The 21,795-nt window shown below is 38.3% G+C and overlaps 1 protein-coding gene across 6 annotated transcripts in view; it reads left to right on the forward strand.

The window, feature by feature from the left end:
* The window catches only part of UVRAG (UV radiation resistance associated), a 321,480-nt gene that overhangs the window by 86,468 nt on the left and 213,217 nt on the right, over positions 1-21,795 (forward strand). The gene's annotated exons all lie outside the window — the stretch shown is intronic.

Raw genomic sequence — 21,795 nt, forward strand, 5'->3', positions numbered from 1 at the left:
GATCTTAAAGTAGGGACATAAGCTGTTTCCAGTCTTCTGCACTATAAAGAGCAGAAACCAGAGGTATAAAATTTAGACTTATCAAAATTTTAACAATGATGCCATTACCTAGAAAAGCTGTCCAATAGTCCTAGACATAGCTTAGAGTTTTGACCTGCTGTAAAAGAATCATGTTTGGCAAGTCAAAGAGCTTTGCATGAAGCTCATGTGCTCAGAGGCTTAACTGCCTCAGCTCTGTATTTTCCTAATGTCTGGGCTTAATTTTGTAAGATTTTTAAATTTGGTTTTAATTTTCAGTGTGGTAGATCATCAAGGACATTTTCCCAGGAGGCAGGCTACCAAAATAAATGCAGTTTAAAATAAAGTTAACAGTGACGCTCAACCTATGTTCACCCTACTCAGACAGATGGTTCATTGAAACTCGATTTTGGCAGTCTTTTCCTAATGTTTATATAACACATCATAAATTTCAGACCATTAGACATCCTTTATATATCTGCTGGAGGAAGAGTCCAGAAAGATGATTGGACCCTTGTCCAATTGGATGGTTGTTTATTTTGTAAACGTTATTAAATGAGCCTTTCCTTTGCAAATCTTGAATCTTGTTATACAGAATGATAGAGAGTTTGGTCACATGGACTATATATATTGCTCTTAGGAGACAATGATTTCAACTGAAGTAACCACACACGTTTGATGTCTTTTCATTGTTACCTGAGAGATACTTTGACTTCTTAGGATATGTACCAGAATGGACAGAATTTAGTAATTGAACGGTAGAGGTAGAAAACAAGCTGTGTCAAAATATATAACTCTTATTTGTGAGCCTATTCAGTTTGAATTACATTGAATTTTAAGTATTGAAAAGAGGGAGGCACAGAAATAGTTTGAATTGTGAGTAAGCCACTAATATTTCTTGGCCTATTTTTTCCTCAGTAGAATGAGAGTTATAGATACTATTATGTTTAAAGATATTTTTGAAGTGTGAGATTTTATTATGTTATTAGAGAAATCAGTAAAGTTAAAAGCAAAAGGAATACAGAGTCAGTGAGAAGAACAGAATTTGGGAAAGGTAGTATCATATAATCTAAGAAAATAGAGATTTAAGGGGTATTGAAGGCCCTGGTGGCTTTAGAGGGTAGAGCGTCTGCCTGCAGTGTGGGAGACCAGGGTTCGATCCCTGGGTTGGGAAGATCCCCTGGAAAAGGAAATGACAACCCAGTGCGGTACTCTAGCCTGGAAAATCCCATGGACAGAGGAGCCTGGTAGGCTACAGTCCATGGGGTCGCAAAGAGTCAGACACGACTGAGCAACTTCACTTTCCTTTCGTGAAGGCTCTGTACAGTAATGACTCAGGAGAATAAGAGCTGAAGAAAGACTGTAGAATCTTGGGAAGCAACTTGGTATAGTGGAGAATGTGTTGACTGACTTGCCTGTGACTTTAATTATCCTTGATTTATCCTAATTCATTTAACCTCTTTGATGTTCTAAAACATAGAAGCAGTGGTACCACAATTTGTTTAATTTAGAAGTGTTTTCACATCTATTACCTTTTTCTCCTAGAAGTTTTCTGTGTTCCCACATCAGGGATCAGCTTTTGTCTTCCATGTAGAAGCTGAGGCCAAGGGGCAGTCAGTTACTTATCAGTACTTAGCTGAGGGGACACACCCAAGTAAGAGCCAGACTGGAGATTGGTATGAAGGTTTTCCGGCAAACAAAACTTGCAAACCCTTTTCACGCTCTGACTTATTCTAGACTGGTGGTTATTGGGTGCATGTAGTATAATGATCGGAGAAGGCAATGGCACCCCACTCCAGTACTCTTGCCTGGAAAATCCCATGGATGGAGGAGCCTGGTAGGCTGCAGTCCATGGGGTCACTGGGAGTCGGACACAACTGATCGACTTCACTTTCACTTTTCACTTTCATGCGTTGGAGAAGGAAATGGCAACCCACTCCAGTGTTCTTGCCTGGAGAATCCCAGGGACTGGGGAGCCTGGTGGGCTGCCGTCTCTGGGGTCGCACAGAGTTGGGCACGACTGAAGCGACTTAGCAGCAGCAGCATAATGATGGAGAAGATTTCTGAAAGTCACAGAGCCATCCATAAATGCAAAATCATAAAATTAGTTGGTAGTTGCTCAGTTAATTAACACTGATCTTGCAATGAAATGTCTCTGGGGAGTTTCACTTCTGGAGTGCCTTCTAAATTCCTTAAGTGTGTCAGCAGTTTGAATAACCTTGTTAATAATTGCCTGCTCAACACCTTTATGTAAATCATTTGTAGCTGGGAACACAGATATACTTTTTTCTGAACCAAATCTATTGTCTGTTTATTAAGTAAATTGGCTGAACCCGGAAAGTTACTCTGGAGCTAGAAACTTTAAATTGTACTCATCAATGTTAATGAGTAAGATGGAACTTTCTTTGCTAATTCACACAGTTCAGAGTAATTGTCATGTATCTGCTCGATTAAAAGTTCTTTTCCCACTGTTCTTAACCATGAGATATATATAAAGTGATTGCAGAGAAAGTCAATGTGGTGCTAATCAATTTTGTTCATTGTTTCCCCTCCTTTACTCAGGCAACATTGTTCCTGGATGGAGTAATTGTAAAAAATATACCTTTTCCTTTCCTGATGATTTCTTTCTTTTTTTTTTTTTTAAATTATTACTTCTTGATCTGTGATTTTATGTGAAAATATATAGAGTCTGGATTTTTAAATATGACTTACTCCACAAAATTCTCAGTACTGTTTGGAGTCAGGGTTAGAACCCATGTCTCCTGTTAGTAATGCTCACTGTATTTTTGTGTTGGCAGCTACTATGAATTGATAATGTCCCACCTTTTATTTGTAAATGTCATACAAAAAATTAGGAAATCTTGATTAAGTAAAGGCTGCTTTTGGAGCATCTATGACCCGTTATAGCCCCTTCTGATGGATGTGTTGTACCACATTTTGTAGGAAAACAATGATCTGAGGTTTTACTCTTCTGCCAACAGCTAGGAATTTAGACTAATTCCAGTGTTACCAAAGAAAGAGCAGCTCTTTCCAAATTTACATTCAGTATGTGTGATGATAACTGATTTCTGCTTCCTAACCCTTGGAAATCCCTGGATTAAGCATTAGTTTTCATGTAAGCAGACGTTTAATTAGGAGACCCTTCACTTATTGTCACATTTCATACTTTAGGATGTTCACCACAAGGTGTCAATGTTGCTCTTTAACTGGCATTTGAAATTTCCTTTATTTTACAGTTTTGAAGTGAGAAAAGTAGACTTATGAATTATAAGTGAGCCTTTAATTTAGAAGTTAACTTTCCTTCTCTTTATTATTATTCCTTCTAGGTTAATGAGTCTGTAAACAGCTTTCTCTTTTGGGATCTGTTGATTCTTAAAATGTTTTATTTCTTGTTTACTATGTTGGTGATGGGGAGTTGTTGAAAGATTGCCTGGAGAGGAGTGGTGTACTCAGGAGTATGCATTTGATTCTAACCATGATGATAGTGTGGAAGAGCCCTGAGGGGCAAGACTGGAAGCAAGCAGATGGCTGTAATCCTACCTGTCCTCTGGAATTGAAAGATTATTGTTAGTGTTTAAAAACGTTCTTGTTTTGTTTTGTTTTCCCTTTCATACTTTCTCAGAAAGGTAACTATTGTATTGAACTAAGCGAGACTAATTGTTTTCTCTGAGTATAGTTTTCTTGTTTTTTCTTTCTCTTTTGACATGTCCTCCTTTTACCAGTTTAATAAATGGGGGTATGGTGCACAAACCATGGGCTTTGGTCCTTCATCTAGGTTCCAGTCCTAAACCACCAAGTTACTTTGGGCAAGTTTCTTAACTTTGGTATGCCTCAAACTTTTCTTGTAAAATGGGGGAAATATTGGTCTCATAGACATATTATGAGAATTAAAGCAGATAAAATAGATTAAAAGGTCATAGGACAGTTACTGGCACATAGTAGACATGCAATAAATAATAGTCTTCATTTCCCCCTTGACTCTTCCACCTTGAAATTAGCTTTCTTCTCTATGCCGGTGTTCCCTTTATATATATTACTGCTAGGTTTTACAATTTTTGGCATAATTTCCCTGTCTGTACTTGCCTTTCTAATGCCTACCACCTCTGTTTTTAGAATTACTTTTGTTAATCCTCTAACAATCATGATAAAAATTGTTTAACATGTGCATGTCTTGTCTCCCTGATGGCACTGAAAACTTCTTGAAGGGAGGGGTTGTTTCATGGGGCTGTGTTTTCTCCTCTCCATCTTACTGACATTATGTTGGAGTTACTGTGGATTTTGTTGTGATCCCAGAGCCCTTGGTCCTGTGGATCCTGCATTACTCTTTCTCCCTAAGGACTCTTTTTCATTACCACAACTTCAACCACCACAGCCACATGTTAATAGCTCTCAAAACTATGTCTCTGGTTCCAAGTTTTCTTTGGGATTTCTGCTCTGTAGTTTCCAGGGACGAGTAGACTTTCATGTTCTATAGGAACCTCAACCGTAACATGTCTGGCTTAATCTACGTACGTTGGCTTGATCTTTCTCTTCCTTTGTTTTCCCTGGTTTCTCTAGTAGTATCATCAGCATCTTAGGCACGCTAGTGAGCAATACCCTTGTTTGTTCTCACCTCTGTTTTCCTGGACTATTTCCTGACCTCTGATCTTCCTACTTTCAGTTTTTCTTTCATGCAATTAATAGATATTATTTTTTAAAATCATTTACTTGTTTATGGCTGGGCTGGGTCTTTGTTGTTGTGCAGGCTTTCTCTAGTTGCGGTGATCAGGAGCTACTCTTCGTTGTGGCATACGGGCTTCTCTTAGTGGTGGCTTGTCTTGTTGTGGAGCACAGGCTCTAGGCACACAGGCCCAGTAACTATCACAAGGGCTTAGCTGCTCCACAGCATGCAGGATCTTCCAGGATCAGGGATCAAATCTATGTCCCCCGTGTTGGCAGGTGGATTCATAACCACTGGACCACCAGGAAAGTCCTAAGAGGTTTATTTATTGAGCATTTCCTTTGTGTTAGGAACTATGTTAAGTGATTTATATGAATTGACTCTTTTAATTCTTACAAGAACCCCATGTGGTTAGAAATGTTTATTCCTGTTTATAGATTAGGAAGTTGAGGCACAAAGCAGTTGAGTAGCTTGTCCAAGGTTATACAGGTGGTTCATGTTAATCTGTATTTAAACCTAGTTTAGCTCCTGAGCTTGTGTTCATAACCAGCACTTTTTACTACTTAATTTTTCATGCTGCTTTGGTACAATTCCTCTGCCACATTGCTGCCAGAACGATCAAAGATATATCAGTTTTGTCACTCATTTGGTTTAGAAATCTTTGAGCTCTCACATAGAGGATAAAGTCCTTCCTTCTTAATTTGGTATTCAGATGGTTCTAAATAGTCCAAAGGAACTCATATTCTTTCAGGTCCTTCTGCTGCTAGTAGCTAGCCTTTACTGAGCACGTACTGTGGTAATTAGTTTTTCGTCGTCTGATTTGCTCTCTGCTTAGCACCCAGAAATTGAGAGCTCCTTTAGACAAGAATCCTTTTTGTTGATCCTTGTGTTAATCCTATGATGGCTACATATCAAGTATATTTAGCAGATAAGAAATGCTGTTTTAATTGATCAGTTTAAACTGTTCTTCAGGTTACAGGGAACTGGGTTCTGTTGTTCCTGTTTCTGGTTTGTACCTGGTAAAATGAGAGTTGTAAAAATCGCTCAACCATTATCAAAAAAGTGTTGAAAATACAATCAGGTCCATAAGGATTCAGCTGCCTCTTTTCTTTCTGCCACTGCCTTCAACATAACAGTTTCAGGATTTTGTGACTTGTGGTCTTATCCCTTATGTAGATTCTTTGGGGAAGATCTTTATCTGGTAAATTGTTGCCATATCCCCACCCCCCACTTTGATAGAAAATACTTTCTCCGACAGAATTTCAGTTATAGAAGGGAAATGCTCGTATCAAATAAATTATTCTTGCTGTAACGTTTAGAAAACGGGGAGGATGACATGTGTAAGGGTGTAACTGTTTATAATCTTTAAGTTTTGAATGCGATGACCAACTCTTAGGTTGCAGGGAGAGTTTTCTCCTCTCTCCCCTCCTAATGATGTCTCTCCCTAAGAGGTAAGCGCAAGTGTAGAGAATATAATTAAGAACCTGATTGTAAGCAAAAGATGTCACAGAATTTATGTCCTAAGACTCATATAGTTTTCTGTTCTTGGTAGACACTAGACCCAGTGTCTGTGTGCTCATTTTTGATAAATGAAGGGAATTAAGAGGATTACTGTTAAGGTAGACACACTGACAGCAAGGAGATGCAGAACCTGGCAGTTTGCTCTGTTTGTGCTTCACTCTTTGTTTCTGGAGTGGAACTGAATGGTAAATCATAGCAGCTACTGTGCTATCTTTATACTCACTATGTTTGGATTTGTAAATAGCCCTCTGTCACTACTTCATATAAAAGGAGGGCAGGGAGAAATAGAAATAGCCCAGCTGTGAAGAGAGACTGACTAAGTGAAGAAAGGCATAGCTAGCATCTCTCTTCTCTGTGTGAGCAGCTTTTCCCAAGTACAGCTCCATACTGCAGTTCCTGACGGAAGTTAATAATGAGAATTATTAACTGTCCCATGTTAGTTTTCACTAATGCTCTCTCCATTTAACACACGAGGACACTGAGGCTTAGATCAGTGTGTGTCTAGCACCACAAGATAAGTAAGTATTAAAGCACGTTTGAATGAAGAGCGCATGTGCATTCTCCCATTATACTGTGTTGATACCAAACCATCAGTGGAATATAAAGTAGTCCTTGTTAAAGTCTACGTAAGAGAGCAGGTATGTGACAAGATTTAGGAAGGTTTTTAATCAAAATTTAAAATGAAAAAGTTATATATTAAAAAATGTTTAGGTACTTAATGTAAGTTTTTAGTTAAATAATTGGTATTTGTGTGTAATAACACATTTTATTTTTATTCATCTTTCTATATATACACATACAGAAAGGCACATATATACTTACAAAAATACTGATAAAATGTTAAACAAAGTCTGGAGTAATTTCTTTTTAGTTTTTGGCTTGTCCTCTTCCTTAAACTCTTTCCCTCACTACCAGAAGCACCAGTTGTAGACTGAATGTTTGTGGCCCCCCACCCCCACCCCAAACTGATGCATTGAAACCTAATCCCCAGTGTGATGGTACTTTGAGGTGGGGGCCTGTGGGTGATGATTAGGTCATGAAGGCACAGCCCCCATAGATGGGATTAGCGCCCTTATAAAAGGCCTTAGGGAGACCCCGTCCCTTTCTCCATGTGATGTAGTGAAAAGGTAACTGTGAACCAGGAAGCAGGCTCTCACCAAATACCAACCAAACTGGTGCCTTGATCATAGACTTCTGAGCCCCAGAACTGTGAGAAATAAATTTCTGTTTATAATTTACCCTGTCTGTGGTATTTTGTTACAACAGCCTGAACTGAATAAGATAGGATCCAAACACAGAACACATGCTGACATGACCCCAGTCACTTGTGTACCCATATTAACAATGTCGTGTATGTTTCATATTTTTTCCTATGATCTCTATATGTATGTCATAGATATCACCAAATGCATAATTATGTATATCTGTTTTTAATTGCTATTTGACAAAATTGGAGTGGATATTATATGCTTAACTCTACCTTTTGTTTTCTTGTTTAACATTCCATGTACAAATCTCTTCAGTTCACTGTTTTAATGATTTTTTAATAGTCCATGGTGAGGTGTACTATATTTTTCAGTCATCACCCTATGGATAGACATTTAATATTTACTTTGGATCTGGTTTTTTATTTGTTCATTTTGCCATTATGTGCAATACTGGAGTAAGTATCTATATATGCATATATTTTTATATTTGTGATGTTTTTGTTTCTATGTATTAAATTTCTAGGAGTAGAGTTTCTAAGTCAAAGGACATGTATAATTTTAATTTTAGGAAATAGCAGACTGTTTCCCCAAAGAGTACATATAATATGTGACTTTCCTCTTTACCTTGAAGCCCTGCTGGCCATGGGTATCATCTTTTTTCGTGTGATTTTTATTAATTTGATGAGTACAACACCTCAGTGTTACTTTAATTTTTATGAGTTTCAGTACCAGTGCTTAGTCTGAGCTACAGGTGAAAGTGAATATCCTGGATTTGTTAGCCATCCAGTATTCTTCTGTGAATTTACCTGTTATTAATATTTTACCTATCTTTTTAATTGAGTTGTTTGTGTTTTTTTCATACAATTTTAGAAGCCCTTGGTATTTTTCCCAAATCGCTGTTACGTCTTGAGTTAGTATACTTTATACAAAATGTTTATATTTGTCATATCATGTAATTTTGGTTTTCCTTGGATGTCTTCTGGGCGCTCTGTCTTGGTTTGAAAAGTATCTCTCTTTTTTAAAAAAACATATTTTTTGCATTGGAGTATAGTTGCCTTATTAGAAGCCTCTCTTCTGCCTTAGTTCTATGTACATTTTCTAAGTTTTCTTTTGAGGTTTATATTATTTTACATTTAAAATTAAATCTCTAATACAATTTGGAATTATTCTTAAATATATTGTGTAGATATTCCATATATTGAGATAGAAATTCACTTTCTTTACAGATGAGTGTCCAGTTGTGCCACTAACTTTCTTTTCTTACTGAATTTAGGTACCACCTTTGTCATACACTAAAAGCTCATATAAGCTGGGGTTCATTTCTGGACTCCCTTTTTGTTCTGATCCTTTTGTGTAGTTCTTTGCCAATTTCAGATTAATTACAGTGGTTTTTTGGTATCCTAATACCAAGTAAGGCAAGTACCCCTCTTGCTACTCTTCTTTTTCAAACTATTTTTGGCTATTCTCAGAACTTTATTCTTTCATATGAACATTAAGGTTATTTAATCCTATTCTAAAAAAAAAAAACTTTCTTGAATTCTAACAGGAATTTTTATATTCATTGACTTTTTATATTTGGTGAGAGCTGTCATTTTTTATGGGGGCTTCCCTGATAGCTCAGTTGGTGAAGAATGCAGAAGATCCCAGTTCTGTTCCTGGGTTGGGATGATCTTCTGAAGGGATAGGCTACCCACTCCAGTATTCTGGCCTAGAGAATTCCATGGACTGTATAGTCCATGGGGTCGCAAAGAGTCATTTTTATGTTAGTATTTCCATCTAAGACATGATATGTTTTATATTTGTTCAAATTTTATTTCAATCCTTTGGTAAGATTTTATAGTTCTCTTTATATCGTCATGTGCCTTTCCATTAAGTTTGTTCTTAGGTATGCTATAGTTTTTACACAATTCTTTAATAAAATGTTTTCCATTTCCATTCTTGTATACTCATTTCTGTTATAGGGAAAAACTGTAATTTTTAAGAAGTCATATTCAGTGATGGTATCAAGTTAGTTTTTCTTGTTTTTTAAGGAAAGATCTCTGATTTTCTTGGCCATATACTCATTATTAATAAAAGGATAGATTTATCTGTTCTTTTGCAATATTTATACTGTTTTTTTGTCTTTACTGCATTTACTACACCTTTTAGAACTTTAAAATTAATGTTGAAATGTAATGGAAATAATGAGCAGTTTAGTCCAATTCTTGTTTTAATTAAAAATGATCACTATTTTGCTGTTCAGAATATTTTCTGTTAATTTTGGAAAATCTTCTTGATAATTCTTCCTATTTAACTTTTTAAAGCAATAGATGCTGAATTTTTGGAATTGCCTTTAATATTTGTTAATGTTATATGTTTTTCTTTAAAGTTGCAAAAAGGTATGTAGATTTCTTGGTATTGTATTACTAATTAGTTATAGATTATTCTTTTGATCATTACTACAAGTGAGATTGATATATAGTACTTGTTTTTCAGGGGGGTGGGAAGGAAGGTGTGATAGGTAATCATCTTTCCTGAGATCCTGAAATTGAATTGGGAAGCATTTCATCTTTTTCTGTTATCCTCCTTTGTAAAATGGTGATAATAACCTCATTGGGTTGTTGGGAGATTAAGTGAATTAATATCAAGTGCTTAGTACAGTGCCCAAATTAGTTAATACTGTATTTATTATCTATTAGTATCATAATTAACTGAAACATATTAAATGATTTTGGGGATTTTTAATTCTTTAAAGGTTTGTTAGAGAATTTAGCTATTAAATCATCTAGTTCAGGTGACTTGTATGATGATAAATCTGACTCTCATACTTCTGGTGCTATTTGCTCTCTTTTATCCTACTTCTCCATGGTTTATTCTTGATAGTTTATTTTTTGCTAGGAAACCATGTACTTCCTCTAGATATTTAAATTTATTGCTGAAATAGCGCATATAGTTTTATTTTGTAATTCTTTTAATTATTTCAGCAATTTACAGCAGATTTTCTAATTAAGCCCAGAAACCAGTTAGAAATTTAGTTATATTATTGGACAGGATGCTTTCTAATGCAGAAGTTGAGTGCTTTTTTGTGTGTGAACTGAAACAAAATATTTGATATACTTTTTGTCTTTAAAATATTTCTCAGAATGAGAACGGAGAACACAGACCAATACATAAGTGTGGGGAATATAGAGCTCTAGTTTATATTTTGTCCCCAGCATATATAGCACCAACCTAACTCAGAGTAGATGCTAGTAAATATTTGTTAACTGACTGAATGATAAATTATTAAATGAAGGCATGAAATACAATCCAGTTGGATAATCACTGAATAATAGGTAGATTTTTGGAGGAATTTTTTTAAATGGTAGTTTTAAGTCACCATTTCTAAGATAATTAATACTAATCTTGGATATGTTCCTCCACAATTATAGTATATATTTACTATAAAACATCTAAATACTTCATTGTAGACAAAGTTCTTGCTAATGAAAGTCCCATAAAGGCATTGTGTGTGGTTAGTTAACTAGTTTATTGAATGAATTAACCAATAGTCATGAGTTACTGATATGTCTCGTGGTCTTTAACTAGGACCTTTTGTAGGCTGTTCATGGTGCTAAGCCCATTTTCTCTAGTGGACTGAATGTTCAACAGAGGTAGCAACACAATAGATAAAATAAATGAGCCTCCCCAAAATAATGTTCAGAATTTCTGGCTTGGAGCAGTAGCCAGATTCATTCAGATATTGTTAGAATGGTGAAAGAGGTGTATAAAATCAGTATGAAGAGGTAAGGAGCATCCTTGGAGGGCAGTTAAATATATGAATAGTCTTCTGCCCAAGAGATGTTCTCTGTCCCTGCCTCTGTCCTTCAGTTCTGGCTTGATTTCACAGGGTTACTTTGCTAAGACTGCTTTGTTTAAGATGTCACTGCAAATTAAAGCTTTGCCATCACATCCCTCATAGCTGCCTTGTAACTTCTACTTTCCCATTGGTGCCAGGCATGTTCCAAGGCAGCTTTCCAAGGTTTAGTTATTTCACCCTGATATCTCTGCCAATAAAAATAACCAGTTACCATTAAACACCTACCCCACCCATAACTTGATTTTTACATGCTGTTTTATTAAGAGAACTTATCAGAGATTTTAGGAGAATTAATACATTATGCTCATTGGGATATTACCTGGCCCTTAAAGTAACTTTTATATTAAAAGGTAGGATGTTTACCTTTCAACAGAATATGAGACTCAGCATGTTTATCTGTTGAGAAGAGTAGCCATTATAATAATCTTTATCTTATGATTCTTTATGGCTGGAAGTACTCCATTGACATGAGAAGCCAGATTCATACTTTGGAAACTTATACTTTAGTAGGACAGATTAACAGATTCAGCAAGCAAGGAGTCTTAGATTCATTGAGAGGGTAATAATAATTTCTAAATGTTTTGTTGTTATTGTAGGAAAAAGTTACAATCCCACCCTTTTCTATGCCTTAACAGGTGGTAGGGAAAGAAAATACTATTTGATTATCTCAAATAGGAAAAATACTTAAATGCTAAAAACTTAGCATATATATATTTAGAATATTCACAATGCTGTGCTACTATTATAATTCTGTTTTGCTGGTAAGTGAAATGACAACTTAAAAAAGATGAGCTAGTGTGTGTTATTCAGAGTCCTGGTCCATTTGATGGCAAAGACCTTTCCAATATATTTCCTCATCTCATGTGGAAGAATTCCTTGAGGCTGCCTAACAGCTCCTATGCCCCTTCTTTTGCCCTGAATTTTATGCACCACCATAAAATTTCTTTGGTGGTGCACTGGGTGTGAATGGGCCAGACGTTTCTCAGAGAGTCTTCTGGCCCTGGCACAATGGAGACTTTCATAATAAGCTCTCCTAAGAGCCTTCAAAGTTCTGTGCCTCTGTGCCTCCTCAGGCTGGAAATGTTAACTAAAATCTGTAAGTTCGCTGTTGAGGAGCGTCTAACTCTGTGACCATGGGGCTTCTTCCACTCCTTTTCTTTTAATATAGTGTGGAGTGAGCAGACAAAGTGATGTTTCTTTGTTGGTGTTTCTGTTTTCAAGCTCTGAACCATTAAATTCCAACTCTGCAAGAAGCATACTAATTTGAGGCAAAATGATTTCTGTGGTAGCATTGATTTTTTTTTTAATCTCCAATTCTTTGATTCTAGTGACAGTGTCAAATATGAACCTTGGAGTAGAATTGACCTTATGGGGAACATATGGGGAGAACATTTGGAGATTTAAATGTATGAAAAATTTAGTATAAGCCAAGAAATTGACTCAACAGCTCTCAAAAAGGAGTTAAGATTATCTTATGTTGCATTAATTAGAGTGCCCAGATCAAGCGAAGTAATATCTTCCTGGACTTTGTGTTCATTAGGTCATATTTGGAATATTATGTTTAATTTGAATCCCAGTTTACTTTGATGAGAAAGAGCCAAGGGAGATGGCCAGGGTGAATGAAGTGTTTTTAAATAGTTGAGAATAGAGGATATTTAGCTTGGAGAAGAGAGGACTTCGGGAGTATAGTTACTGTCTTTAAAGAGTTATTTAGTTAATTTGGCAAACAGTTGTTGGGTAATAATAGTAAAATAGACATATTTATTGAATATGTGCCATTTGTCAGATAAGTACTTTATATGCTTTATCTCTTATTTGTCAAAGCAAGTGTATGTGATTGGTGTTATTCTTTATTATCCCTATTTTGCTAATGATGACACAGATCCAGAAAGGGAAGTGGACCTGCTTAAGGTTGCATTGTGACAGAACCAGCCAGTCAAAGGTTTTCCTCCATTTTCTTTTCTTTCTTCCATGCTGCCTCCCACGTTGTAAAGAATTTGGACTTTTTCTGAAGGAAAAAATATGTAGGCGTAGTGTTCCTGTGGGTAGAAGAGTGAGAGTGCCATGGCAGAGGAGTATACTGGGGATGGTGGGGTGAGGTATTTTACTAGCGTGGTCAGGAGACACTCCACTGAGAAGAAAAGATTTGAAAAAGATAAGGCAGCAAGCTGTGTGGGGATCTTTAGGAAGAACATGCCAGAGAGCAGGCATAGCTGGTGTAAGAGCCCTTGAGAAAGCGGTGAACTTGGGTTGGCTGAAAGTACAGCTAAGAGGTCAGTCTGGTTTGAGCATAGTGAACAAAGCTGATAGAGGCCAGATTGTGTAGAAGTTTACATTTTTTCCATGTATGATGGAAAGATGTTGGAGGGGTTGGAGCCAAGGGAGTGATATGATCTGACTTCTATTTCAAGAAAGTGACTCTGGCGTGGAGAATAGACTGAGGGGAGGGAGAGTAGTGACAGATTAGTTAAGAGACTATTGTCTTATCCAGGCAAGAGACAAGAGTGACTTAGGCTGGTCTGATAGCAGTTGAGGTATATGAAGAGAAAGTTGGAGCTAACCAGCCTTGGTAATGGATCAGATGTGGGCATTCAAGAGAAACTGGACTTAAAAATAATGTATAGATATTTAATCTGTGCAATTAGGTGAATTGTGGTGGCATTTATGAAAATGAGAGAGATTTGTAGGGGAGAAGGAGGATGAGCTCGTGGGGAATCGAGAATATATTTGGGACATTAGGTTTGAGATATGTATCAGTCATGAAGGTGGAGGTACTAAAGCATTTGGATGTGCACTTTTGATCTCAGGGCTAATTGGTACTGCTGGAGATTTGAACTTAGGAATAGTGTCAGTCAAGGTTCAGTGTAGGAAACAAACCACTCTAGATATTTTCATCAGGAAGAGATTTCACACAGAGAGTGGGTATTTATAGAATCACTTGAGGGCTGAAGGGGTAGAAGTCAGGGGGCTGCTCGGCTTCAGAGACACACTGCTTTATACTAGGCTTTGAGGTCAGCTCAGCACAGTGGCGATCTGGCGCTCACAGAACTGCTGCTAGTGAAATAAACACCCCTTATCCCCAGACACCTGAACGAGGAAACTGACTGCTGCAGAAACTCATACTGGAGAGGGTCTGTCACTGCTCCTGGAAGAATGGCTTCCCCACCTTCTACCTTCCAGACTCTGTTCAAGATTCTCCAACATGTTGGAAAAGGAGAATATAGCCAAGGAATAGGGGCAACTAATAAGGTCTGGGGGAAATCTAGGACAATGTGGCATCCCAGAGCCAAAATATTTTCATGGAATTGATAACTGAATCAAATGCTGTGATTGAGTAAGAAGCGGACTGATAATTGAAAACTGAATCTAGCAGTTGGGGATTCCACTGGTGACATTTGTAAGAGCAGTTTTTGTGATGTTGCAGGAGTCATTTAGGGAGAGAATAAGAGTAAGGAAATAAGACAAGAAGTGTAAACTGTTCCTGTGAAGTTTTTCTGTACAGAGGAGCCGGAAAATGGTACTAAAGCTGGAAGGCGATGAGGGTCAAGTGAAGAGTCTTTTTGTTTTGAGGTGGAAGGTATTTAGCATCAGTCCAGTTCAGTCACTCAGTCGTGTGTCTGACTCTTTGTGACCCCATGAATCGCAGCACACCAGGCCTCCCTGTCCATCACCAACTCCTGGAGTTCACTTAAACTCATGTCCATCGAGTCAGCATACTCATGTGCTAAAGGAAAAACTGGATGCCCAAGAAAAAGAGGGAATAATAGCAAGCATGAAAAGCTTTGATAAGTGAAAGATAGTGGAATCCTGTGTATGAGTAGATGGTTAGGCCTTGTAAAAGAGGGGTGTATACATGTGGGGAAGGCAGAATATATGGGATAGATACAGAACCACATGATATATTTAGTGATAGGGGAATGAGTAAGTTGTCCTCTGATTGCTTCTGTTTTTCAGTAGGGTCATCAGTCAGGTGTCAGAAGGTGGAAGGTTTGTATAAAGTTTGAAGAGAAAAGAGAAGATTTAAAATCATCATCTTGGAGAATGAGAGTGAATTAACTTGGCCTGATAGTTCTCAAACTTAAGCCTGCATCAGAATCAGCTGGAGGGCTTGGTGCAACACTGATAGCTGGGCCTCCCCACGAAGTTCCTGATGCGTTAGTTCTGGGCAAGGTTTGGGAATTCACATCTCTGACTGTCCCCCATGAACCCGATGCTTCTGGTCCAGGTTCCATACTTTGGTTATACATTTAAGGGAGAACATTCAGCATGCTGTTTTTCACCAGCTGTATTCAGCCTCTTGAGTGCAAAGGTGAAGACAGTTTAACCAGAGTTAGGGTTTTGCCAGGTAAATTCATGGGCAAGAAGAGAGGTCCATATGAATGATTTATAATGGTGGACCATGGACTCTAAGTTGGATAAGAAGAGAAGTGAGGACACGAAGGAAGTGATGATCAGTGAAAAAAGAGATATAGAATCAATGGATTAGAAATTCCGATGATGGAAACAAATTGTTGGAATGAAGTATGGAGAGCAGTGGTTAGTGTTTGGGATGCTTGAAGTTGAGGTTTTAAAGATGCAGTTATTAATTATGATATAAAGTAAGAGAATAACTGAACTGACTGAACGGGTGGAAGTCAAGAATCTGAGAGATTGGAATATTGCCTGGACATAAAAGTCATCAGGAAGTATGGCAGGACTAGTGGTGGAGAGAGAGGATGGTGAGTCAGGGGTTAAAATCTTCAGTTATTAAGCTAGGATGGGAGGACTGCAGATAAAAGCAGCAGGAAGGGAAAGCAGCAAAATCACATGTGCATTGAAAGGACTGAAGGTTTTAAGGAAGTGAGGAAAGCAGTAGTCTGAAAAGCAGCAGAGTTACAAAGGAAACATCTGCTCCATCCCCATCCTCAGTGTTATATAGGGTATAGAAAAAAAAAAAACAAACAAAACACTTGAGCTCATTTAGTTCTTAGAACAGTCCCCATTATTCCCACTTTGACAGATGAGGAAACTGAGACTTAAAGTAACTGGCCTTGACAGTCATAGCTGGTGACTGCTAGAGGCAGCACTGTGTGAGTCCAGCGGAAGCTAAAGGAAGGCAAGTGTTGACTCAGTATAAGAAAGTACATTTCAGCAGTGAGAGGTATGCAGGTGGCAGTGTTCCTTTGGGGGGAGCTTCTTGTCACTGAAGTGGATGTCTGCCTGCTGCCATCACCATCACAAACTAATTTCATCACAGAATGACATAAGGAAAAAAACCCAATATGTAGTAAAGGAGGAAGAGAATTGATATTTATTAGCTGTTGGGGGAGTGGGCAGACAGGGAGATAGTTGAACCTGGTTATCGCTGAGCTAAGAGTTGATGATTATAGTTGTATACTCCTGTGAGTGCACTGAACGCCACTGAATTGTATACTTTAAAATGGTTAGTTGTATGTTATGTATATTTCACCATAGTTTAAAAATGTCTCTGATTAAACTGTTTATTTTCATTTCATTCTATTGGCAATTCATTTGTCTATAGAATTTCACATGCAAGACACGTTGGATACAAAAAGTAGAAAAGTGGTGGTTGTTTTCATAAAGAGTTTGGGTAAATGTATATATATATATATAAGTGTATGAAGAGTTACCTGGTTGCACGAGGTGGTAAATTTGAAGTGCCCCAAGATGATGTGAATAATTGCTGTCGAGGTTCTGAGGACATGAGTTCTGCTACCTGTTCTTACCACAGTGTAGCTGGCACGAAACATCTTTCCAGGTGTCCTGCTTTTTCTCAGTGTTAAAACTTGGGACAGACCACTTGGCTCAGTTTTCAGCTTGAACTATGACATCAGTTCAAACATTCGTGGAAGAGGATTAAATTGATATTTGAAAAGAACATCTTGTTGAGTAAGTCCTCAGGAAACAGACTCACAGTGGCAAAATATGGGATTGTTGTTCTTGCAGGGGATGGTTGTATTTTTGTTAGGGTTGATTACAATCTGGCAGAACTTTTTTGGGAAAATATATTCTTTGTTTAAAATAAAAAGGACTGTTTGTTCAGGTTTTGTTGGCTAATTCTAATAGTATTTTAGGTATTGATTTTTTACAAAGGTGTTGTAAACATCCCGAGTTTGATGTTATGAAAAATTACCTGTTCTTTGTTCTCATTTTTGAATATGGCGGTTTTTATTTTGCAAAATGCCTTGCAGAAGCACTGAAGGATAGCAATGTTCTGTATACCCTTCACCTAGTTTCTTTCTTATTATCATCCACAAATGTGGTTGAATAGGAAAAGCTCAGTCCTCCTCCTATATTTCCTTTTTTCTCTCACACTGCCACTACACTCACAATATTTCTAATGCCATATCAGTGGATTTTTTTTCACACCAAGCAATTCTGCCAGCTGGATATCCTGGGGCTTAGCTTAATTCTGACACTGTCTACCTGGAGACAGGGGTAGATCCCACAGCTTAAGGGCTCACCCCCCCTAGACTGCCCCCACCTTTAGACCCCAGTCTCATGTCCAATCAGTGAGACACCGGTCTCGCTTCTGATCAACTGGCTGTAAATCAAAGGAGAGGTTCCTACAACCCCCTCCTCAGGTTTGGTCAATTTGCTGGAAAGGCTCAGTTTACTGACTGACTACTAGTTGATTGTAAAAGGCTATGATAAAGGATACAGGTGAACATCTAGATGGAATGGATGCGTAGGGTGAGGTACGTGGGAAGAGGTGTGGTGCTTCCAAGCCCTTCCTAGTGCTCCAGTCTCCCAGCAACCCAGAAAGCTCTCCGAACCCCGTGTTATTCGGATTTTTACGGAGACTTCATCACTTAGGCGTGGTCTATTAGTTCTGTTTTCAGCCTCTGCCCGCGTGCTGGAGAATGGTAGACAGGGCTAAAAACTCTAAGCTTTTAATCATGACTTGGTCTTCTTGGTGACCAGCCCCCATCCAGCAGCCTATCAACTCACCTCATTAGAACAAAAGACATTGCTATCACTCAGGAGATTCCAAAGGATTTAGCAACTGTGTGTTAAGAGTTGGGGTCAAGGACCAAATATTAGAACAAAAGATGCTCCTGGTGCATCTGTCATTTAGGAAATTACAAGCGTTTTGGGAGTTCTGTGTCAGGAACCAGGGGCAGAGACCAATATATATATTTTCTATTGTCTCACAATGGTATATTTGTTATATTTAGTGAACCCGTGTTGGTATATTATTAACTGAAGTCCATAGTTCATTCAGATGTCCTTCCAGGATCCCATTGTGGATACCATATTGTGTTCAGTCATTATGTCTCCTGAGTTTCCTATTGGCTGTCAGTTTCTCAGATACTTATTGTTGTTGATGCTTTTGATAGGTTGTGTGTGTGTGTGTGTGTGTTTTAATATTTATTTGTTTGGCTGTGTCGGGTCTTAGTTGCAGCACGTGGGATCTTCGTTTCTCAACCAGGGGTGAAACCCACATGCCCTGCATTGCAAGATGGATCCTTAACCACTGAACCACCGAGAAATCCCCTGATAGTCTTGATAGTCCTTGATGGTCCTGAGGATGACTGGTCAGGTGTTTTTAGAGTGTCCCTCTGTTGAGATGTCTGGTATTTTTCATGTTATTAGATTGGATTTATGGTCCTTCTAACATTTGTGACTATCAAACAGTTATGATTGCATGGTTATAAGAGTATGTAAGAATATTAACAACAAAGGATTTTACTATATATTATCCATGTAAATTGTGGAACATGCTGTGTGATAAACTTCGCAGTTGAGAATTTTAGTATGAATTAAGTGCAGGGTTTACTAATCCAGTGATCTGAAAAAAGAATGTTGGTCAGTCATTTGAAATAAAATGTCAGTAGCAACAAATCTTTACTGAGAACCTGCTGTTAATAGGGCCATGTGTTACTCTGTCAGTCACTCCTCCCTTTCAGTTCCAGCAGGAGCTCTGCACACAGTAAACAATAGCAGAATGAAGATCGGAGCGGCTTTATGAGTAGATACCCAAAGGAAGAGAGCCATCATTGCAGCTCTCTGGAAAAAGACTGACGTAGAGTAGGTGGGGTAGGCCTACTGGAGCCTGCTACCTTGTTGTTCAGCCGCCCCGTCGTGTCCGACTCTTTGTGACCCCCATGGACTGCAGCACACCAGGCCTCACTGTCCCTCACCATTTCCCAAAGTTTGCCCAAGTTCACGTCCATTGCATCAGTGATGTCATCCAACCATCTCATCCTCTGACACACTCTTCTCCTTCTGCCCTCAAATCTTTCCCTTCTCCCTTCAGTTCAGTTCAGTCACTTGATCGTGTCCGACTCTGTGACCTCATGGACTGCAGCACATCAGGCTTCTCTGTCCATCAGCAACTCGCGGAGCTTACTGAAACTCATGTCCATTGAGTCGGTGATGCCATCCAACCATCTCATCCTCTGTTGTCCCCTTCTCCTCCTGTCTTTAGTCTTTCCTAGCATCAGGGTCTTTTCCAATGAGTCAGTTCTTCACATCAGGTGGCCAAAGTATTGGAGTTTCAGTTCCAGCATCAGTCCTTCCAAAGAACATTCAGGACTGATTTTCTTTAGGATTGATTGATTGGATCTCCTTGCAGTCCAAGGGACTCTCAAGAGTCTTCTCCAACACCACAGTTCAAAAGCATCAATTCTTCGGCGCTCAGCTTTCTTTGTAGTCCAACTGTCAATTCCATACATGACTACTGGAAAAAAAACACAGCTTTGACTAGATGAACCTTTGTTGGTTAAGTAATGTCTCTGCTTTTTAATAGGCTGTCTAGGTTGGTCAGTACCAAGCAAGTGTCTTTTTATGTCATGGCTGCAGTCAGCGTCTGCAGTGATTTTGGAGCCCAAGAAAATAAAGTCTGTCACTGTTTCCATTTTTCCTCATGTATTTGCCATGAAGTGATGGGACCTGATGCCATAATCTTAGTTTTTTGAATGTTGAGCTTTAAGCCAATCTTTTCACTCTCCTCTTTTACTGTCCTCAAGAGGCTCTTTAGTTCTTCGCTTTATGCCATAAGTGTGGTATTATCTGCTTATCTGAGGTTATTGATATTTCTCCCAGCAGTCTTGATTCCAGCTTGTGCTTCCTCCAGCCCAGCATTTCTCATGATGTTCTCTGCATATAAGTTAAATAAGGAGGGTGACAATTTACAGCCTTGACATACTCCTTTCTCAATTTGAAACCAGTCTTTTGTTTGATGTCTGGCTCTTGACCTGCATACAGATTTCTCAGGAGGCAGGTGAGGTGGTCTGGTATTCCCATCTCTTTAAGAATTTTCCGCAGTTTGTTGTGACCCACACAGTCAAAGGCTTTGGCATAGCCAATAAAGCAGAATTAGAACTCTCGCTTTTTCGATGATCCAGCGGATGTTGGCAATTTGATCTCTGGTTCTTCTGCCTTTTCACGTCCTTCTACCCGCAATCTAAATCCTGGCCTTAGCACTGCATCTTCATTTTGTGTATTGGTGGAGGAGAGGAAGGAGACACTGTGGTGTCTTCTATTATAAAACTTCACATGGTGACATAACTGCCTGTTTAATTACTCTGTTTTCCCCAATCGGTTGTAACTTTTGTGTGGAGAAAGAGCCTGGCTTATCTTGCTCACTGTTAGAGCCTCTGGTGCTTAGCCTAGCACATGATAGGTGTTAAATTAATAAAGAATAAATGGAAGTTTGTCAGGCAATACAAGGAACAGAAGACTATACCGGGTAACAGCATGTAGAAAGATAGGGAGTGCTTGCCTGACTCGTAAAATAAATTCTTCCAGATGTAAATCACATTCCTCTGCTCTGGGAAGCCTTCTTGGATCTCAGTTCATTTCCTGTGCCCTTATTGCACTTATCAAGCATTCTGTGCCTCGGTTACTTAGTTTTATTAACCTTGCTTTATTATTTTTTTAAAAAGATTCTTTATCTCCTCAATGCTAGCTACTTTGTGGGGAGGGCGGAATGCCTGTCATGTGCAAATATTGTGCTAGGTGTTGTACCTAGTTTGTTAACCTATTTAATCCTTTCAACAACTCAGCGTAATAAGCAAATGAGGAAATTGAGGCCTAGGAAGGCTCAATAACTTGCCCAAGGTTGCACATCACTTTCTTTGTTCCCTCCAGAAGCTTGAGGGCTCTTCTGCCCTTCTTTGCTGTTTCTAACAGGATACATTGCTTTAGTAGAATTTATACACTTCATGAGAATCTTTCATACTTTATAGACCTTATGACAATTCCATTCTTTTTTTTTTAATTATTATTTCCTTGAAGGACCATATAATCCTACTACTTCTTCAAACTTTGTAGCTCAACAGCAAAACTGGTGAAATCTAACATTTCAAATCAATGAAATCAAATGTTACATTTTCAAGGCTAAACATGAATGTCTAAGTTAGCAATTCCTTGTATGGTAAACTGTTATTATAAAGATGTTTTTATATAGGGCAGACAGGAAAAGAAAGTTTTAAAATTGGTCAGAGGAAAAAATATACTTATTCAAAGTGTGTTAAGCATTACAGTTTTGATGCTTCAACATTGAGCTGTCCCCTGTAGCCTTGGAAACCATAGCTTCTCAGTGC

Source organism: Ovis aries, chromosome 15 (genome assembly GCF_016772045.2).
Source record: "Ovis aries strain OAR_USU_Benz2616 breed Rambouillet chromosome 15, ARS-UI_Ramb_v3.0, whole genome shotgun sequence".
Taxonomy (NCBI): Eukaryota; Metazoa; Chordata; class Mammalia; order Artiodactyla; family Bovidae; genus Ovis; species Ovis aries.